The 6,673-nt window shown below is 42.2% G+C and overlaps 1 pseudogene; it reads left to right on the plus strand.

The window, feature by feature from the left end:
- The first annotated feature begins 223 nt into the window (after nucleotides 1-223).
- Nucleotides 224-2,264, plus strand: LOC103123061 (heterogeneous nuclear ribonucleoprotein A1-like; annotated as a pseudogene).
- The last annotated feature ends 4,409 nt before the right edge of the window (nucleotides 2,265-6,673 follow it).

Consider the following 6,673-nt stretch of genomic DNA (forward strand, 5'->3'; position numbering starts at 1 on the left):
TGAAACTCAAGTTCTTGTTTTTTAACTTCCAGCTTTCAGCTCTTGCTTCTAGAACTGCATGGGGCAAAGTAGTTCTCCTCATTGGCGGGTGTTGCTCCTGGCAGGGAGTGAGTGGCAGCTCATCCTGTGGAATGGATCCGCAAGATCTGAATTTCTTTATTTTTAAAAATTTTAAAAATTATTTATTTAATTTTGACGCTTCATGGAGGAGCCTCACGGGGGGAAGCCATGGCACCTGAAAGGGCTGCGCCACCCAGAGTAGCGGCTTTTCTCGTCGAGCCGGATAGAGGGTGAATGACTTGGCCGTCCTAGGTCTGGATTCCTGTCCCAGAGGTTAAAGGTCACTGTATCTGTGTATTATAGAAAAAGTTGAGTTAAAAGCTTGTCAAGGGGACAGTTCTAGCTTCATTAAACAAAAAAGAAATCTGAATGATTTGGTTAAGTCTTGAAGATTTTACAAGTGAAGATGGAAGACCAAACTCTGCATTTTCACCATATGCTAGTTTTACTTTAATAAAGGGAAGAATGCACATGAAGCTTATGAAAAGTTGCGTAAAGTTTACAGCGAGAGCGCGCCAGAAGAATGTGAGTGTGAGCGGTGGTTCTCAAAATGCCATGCTGGTGATTTTGATCTCAACGACGTTCCAAGGGCAGAGAGGCCTATCAAGGTTGATGACAACAAAACATTATAAATAAGACTCTTAGTTGTTTTTTCCTTTTTTCTTTTTTTACTGTTGTCGTTGTTGTTTTGTTCTTGTGGTTGAACAAAGCACAGATCTTTGCTGTGAACATTGCTATTTCATTGGCATTGCTGGTATCATTGAGATCTCTCCTTGAGTTGCCATCATGTCTAAGTCCCAGTCTTATAAGGAGCCAGAGCAGCTGCGGAAACTCTTCATTGGCGGTCTGAACTTTGACACCACCAGTGAGAGTCTGAGGAGCCATTTTGAGCAGTGGGGGACAGTCACCGACTGTGAGGTCATGAGAGACCCAGACACCAAGGGCTCCAGAGGCTTTGACTTTGTTACCTATGCCACTGTGGTGGAGGCAGGCGCCGTCATGAATGCAAAGCCACACAGGGTGGATGGCAGAGTGGTGGCGCCCAAGAGGGCTCTCTCCAGAGAAGACTCTCACAGGCCCGGTGCCCACTTGACAGTGAACAAGATCTTTGTTGGGGGCATGAAGGAAGACACAGAAGAACACCACCTAAGAGACTACTTTGAGCAGTTTGGCAAGATTGAAGAGATTGAGATCATGACTGAGCGAGAAAGTGGCAGGAAGAGAGGTTTTGCTTTTGGCACCTTTGATGACCACGACTTGGTAGACAAGATCGTTATCCAGAAATACCATACCATGAACGGCCACCACTGTGAAGTCAGGATGGAAGCAAGAGATTGCCACTGCTTTGTCCAGACAGAGAGGCCGTCGTGGCCGTGGCCCTGGAGGTTTCGGTGGGAACGACGGCTTCGGTGGTGGTGGTGGGTAGGGTGGTGGGGGGCGACGGCTATGATGGATTTGGCTATGACAGAAGTGGTTTTGGAGGTGGGGGAGGCTATGGCGATTTTGGCGGCTACAACCGTCACTCTTTGGGCTTCGGACCCATGAAAGGAAACATTGGAGGCCAGAGCTCTGACCCCTATGGTGCTGGAGGTCGGTACTTTGGCAAAGTACAAAGCCAGGGTGGCCGTGGCCGTGGCCGAAGCACTGACAGAAGAGTCTGATGCCTCTCCAGGAGAAAGCTGAGCCGGAGAGGAGAGCCTGGAAAGTGATGGGAAGCTACAGGTTCTAATGTATTTGTGAGCTCAGCCAGTACAGGACCTGTGAGGATGTGTTTGAGGCAGTTCTCTTGTGTATGGGCAAAAGTGACTAATTGTGTCACAAGTTATTTTAGTTCCTATTCATAGAAAATGTAAAGCATTCCAAGAGTGGGTGTGCACGCACACTTGCAACCATGTTGTTGCCTGCTAAATGGAATATCATCATGACACTAAACAAATGTGTCTAAAAAGTGTGCCCTATGCTGAAGGCAACACACAGTTCAAGTGCTTCTTTAGGTCTGTCTTCTGAACTGCTCTTGTGAAGCACAGAGTAATAGTGTAACCCTCCAGCGGTGTAAGCAGACTGAAGAACCAGAGACACAATAAGCTTGTTACAACTTGAACTGACTTTAATTTCTTGTTCAACAGTTTCATTTTAATTTTTAAGAATATGTATAGAATTGGTATTTTTTCCCTTAAATATTTGGATAAAATCTGTAAAACCATATGGACAAAAAAATAATAAAATTTAAAAAGTTTAAAAAAATTATTTATTTATTCCCTTTTATTGCCCTTGTTTTATTGTTGTAGTTATTATTGTTGTTTTTATTGATGTTGTCATTGTTGGATAGGACAGAGAGAAATGGAGACAGGAGGGAAAGACAGAGAGGGGGAGAGAAAGAAAGACACCTGCAGACCTGCTTCACTGCTTGTGAAGTGACTCCCCTGCGGGTGGGAATCCGGGGTCTCAAACAATACAGAAAACAATACTTATACCTCTTCCCCATATTAGGGAGCTACGCTCTCCCCTGATCCAGATTCCTGGTCCTTTTTTACAGCCATGGCATCATCTCCCCAGACAATTACTTGGATCCACCTGCATATCAGATGTCAGGCTCAGAAAAAACAAACAAAAAAACAAAAAAAAAAACTAGTGTACTCATGGGCTCTTTGGAATATAACTAAACTAGGACTAACAACTGTCTATGAAATGGAGACCTCCAACTCTTTGTATGAACTATTCCAGCGTTTAGGTTCATGATTAGTCAACAATTTGTTTGGCTCTATATGCTAACTCTTTTTTCAGCCACCAGTTCCAGATGCTACCATGATGCCAACCGGACTTTCCAGGACAGATGACCCCACCAATGTGTCCTGGAGCCCTGCTTCCCCATGACCTCACCCCACTAGGTAAAGAAAGAGGCAGGCTGGGAGTATTGATCAACCTGCCAATGCCCATTTCAGTGAGGAAGAAATTATAGAAGCCCGACCTTCCACCTTCTGCACCCCATAATGATCCTGGGTCCATACTCCCAGAGGGATAAAGAATAGGAAAGCTATCAGGGGATGGGATGGGATACGGAGTTCTGGTGGTGGGAATTGTGTGTAGTTGTACCCCTCTTATCCTATGGTTTTTGTCAGTGTTTCCTTTTTATAAACAAAAATTTAAAAAAGGAAGTAAGCAGAAGACAGAGAAGGACACTACACAATGGTGAAAGGACTAATTCAAAAATAAGACATAAACATTATAAATATATACATCCCAAGCACAGATGCATCCAAATACATTAAGAAAATACTTACTGAACTTACAGGAAATATTGACAGTAACAAAATAATAATGGGATATCTTAACACACCATTCTCAGTAGAAATATATTATCTGGCAAAAAATCAATAAGGAAAGAGTGGCATTAGACGAAGCCATAGACGAGATGAACCAAACAGATATATACAGAACTTTTCCTTCCAAAAGAAATGAATACAGAGGGCTGGGTGGTATGGCCATGGGTTAAGCGCACATGGCACAAAGTGCAAGGACTGGCGCCAAGAATCCCGGTTGGAGCCCCAGCCCTACCTGCAGGGGGTTGATTCACAGGCAGCGAAGCAGGTCTGCAGGTGTCTATCTTTCTCTTCCCCTCTCTGTCTTCCCCTCCTCTTGATGTCTCTCTGTCTTATCCAAAAACAATAACAGCAATAACAATAATCATAACAACAACAATGATATAGAACAAGAGCAACAAAAAGGGAAAAAAATAGTCTCCAGGAGCAGTGGATTCATGGTGCAGGCCCTGAGTCCCAGTGATAACTCTAGAAGCAAAAAGAAAAAAAAAAAAAGAAGAAATCAATACACATTATTCTCAAGTACACATGGAACATTCACAAGGATTGACCATATGCTGTGTCACAACCTAAACAAATATGTAAATATTAAATTAATAAAATATATAATCTCATATCATTATGGTATGAAGCTGGAAATCACTACAAAAAGAAAGTGGTTCAGTTTCATTTTTCTACATGTTTCAACCCAGTTATCCCAGTACCATTTATTGAAGGAATCCTCCTTTCTCCATTTAATAGTTTCCCCCCCCTTTAAAAATTAGATGTCCATAGGTGTGAGTATTTATTGCTAGGCTTTCAATTCTGTTTCATTGGTCTGTGTATCTTTGTTCTGGTACCAGACAGTCTTGATTACTATGACCTTATAAAATAGTTTGATATCTGGGAGTATGATGCCTCCATTTCTGTTTATTTTTCTCAAGATTGATTTAGCAATTCTAGATATTTTCTGATTTCAGATAAATTTTGTTCTATTCTCTTCAAGAAAATTGGTGAGACCCGAATGGGTATTGTGTTAAATTTGTATATGGCTCTGGATGTAATATTCATTTTGATGCTGTTAATTCTTTCAATCCATGAGCATTTTTGTATCATTTTCTATTTCCCTGAATAGTGACTCAGTATTCTGTATACATGTTTTTCACTTTTTGGTTAGGTTTATTCCTAGATATTTTATTTATTTTAGTGAGAGTGATACTTGATGTCCTCCTCTTTATGTCTGCATAAAGGAGTGCCATCTGAGCCCCTAGTCAGGGACTCCTAGGAACCCCACATAGATGTGATAGGCCTAGAACTCTAACAGATCCCTCTCTCCCTCAGCATTGGTCACCTCCATCAGGAACAGCATTATGGACCCTCCTGTGGGCCTCTACAGGACCTTGCCCTCAGTGTGGAACAACAATAGTAAGGACTGTACTCTGCCACTTGAGGAGGACAGATAATGAAATGAATGCAGCCTAGAATGCTCCTAGCTATGACCATGGAATGTGATCTCAGACCTACAGGGATACAGAGGGTACACAGGCTCCTAAGCTGGATATGGGCCCCAGATCAGAAATGGTTAATGATATTTATATACTTTTCCCATATATGGGAGTTACTCTCTGCCCTGATCCAGCTTCTAGTCCTATTTCTAACTCTGGCACCATCTGCCCAGACAATACCTTCAGTCCACCTGCTGGTTAGCTGTTGGGCTCAGGTAAAAATTATGAACATCATAAGCCCTCTGGACTATACCTAAAATAGACTTTCTAGCTTCTTCCAAAATGGAGATCCCAAATTTTATCTGCTATATTCTTACCTTTGGGTTCCTGATTATAAAACAATTTTCTCTACTTTATATCTTAATGCTTTTCAGCCACCAAGTTGCAGATGACACCAACTTGATTTCCCTGAGCAGATGACCTCACCAATGTGTCCTGGACCCCTACCTCTCCAGAACCCTACCTCGCTAAGGAAAGATAGGAACAGGCTGGGGGTATGGATCGACCTGCCAATGCCCATGTCCAGGACAAAAGCAATTAAGGAAGCCAGATCTTCCCACTTCTGCACTCCAAAATGATCCTGAGTCCATACTTACAGAGGGATAAAGAATAAGAAAGCTTCCAATGAAAGGGGTGAAATGCAGAACTTTGGTGATGGGATTTGTGTGGAATTGTACCTCTCTTATCCTATGGTCTTGTTGGTCATAATTAAATGAATTTTAAAATTTTAACTCTCTTTTCAGCCACCAGGTTCAGTTGCTAGCAGGATGCCAACCATACTTCCCTGGATAGACAACCCCACCAATGTGACTTGGGGCTCCGCTTCCCCATAGCCCTTCCCCACTAGGGAAAGAGAGAGACAGGCTGGGAGTATGGATCAGCCTGTCAACACCCATGTTCAGCAGGGAAGCAATTACAGAAGCCAGACCTTCAACCTTCTGTATCCCACAATGATCGTGGGTCCATACTACCAGATGATATAAGAATAGGAAAGCTATCAGGGGAGGGGAGGGGATACAGAGTTCTTGTGGTGGGAATTGTGTGGAGTTGTACCCCTCTTACCCTATGGTTTTGTCAATGTTTCCTTTTTATAAATAAAAAGTTTAAAGAGAGAGAGAGAGAGAAAGGAGGGAAAAGAAACTGTCTCGAAGTTTTGAAACTAAATAATATACTTCTGAACAATATATGGGTCACTGAGGAAATCAAAAAAGAAATTAGGAATTATCTTGATATCAGTGAAAATTAAGAAACCAGTTACTCAACCCTATGGGATGCACAAAAACTTCCCTCTCAGTAATCCTGAGAGGGAAGTTTGTGGAAAATGGGTCCACTCTCCGGGAAGTCCAGGCCATTGTTTCCATGAGAGTCTGAGCAGGTAGTCCCCAAGTTCTCCCCTTCCCAAGTAGAGACAATGGCAGGTCCCTCCTGACCTCGTGAATTAATGATGGATGGCTTTCCCAGAGAGGGAAACCTTTCTGTACATGCCACTTCATACCCTTAAAACAAAGGCCATGAATTACTGAGTACTCAGGATATACTCACTAAGAGAAAAAGAGGGCATGCTATGGTAAAATCATTCAGAAATGAGAGAGGCAGAGATACAAAGCATCATGCAAGACTATTTTGGACATCTATATGGGAAAAAATTTGACAACTTGGAAGAAATGGATACATTCTTAGAGTAATACCAATTGTCAATATCAGAGGAAGTAGATAAAAAAGATCCTCAACAAAATTTTGGCTAATCAAATCCAAAATTAATTCATTAAAACTAAGTGGGATTCATCACTACATCCACAAGTCCATTAA

Source organism: Erinaceus europaeus, chromosome 7, assembly GCF_950295315.1.
Source record: "Erinaceus europaeus chromosome 7, mEriEur2.1, whole genome shotgun sequence".
In the NCBI taxonomy this organism is placed as follows: domain Eukaryota; kingdom Metazoa; phylum Chordata; class Mammalia; order Eulipotyphla; family Erinaceidae; genus Erinaceus; species Erinaceus europaeus.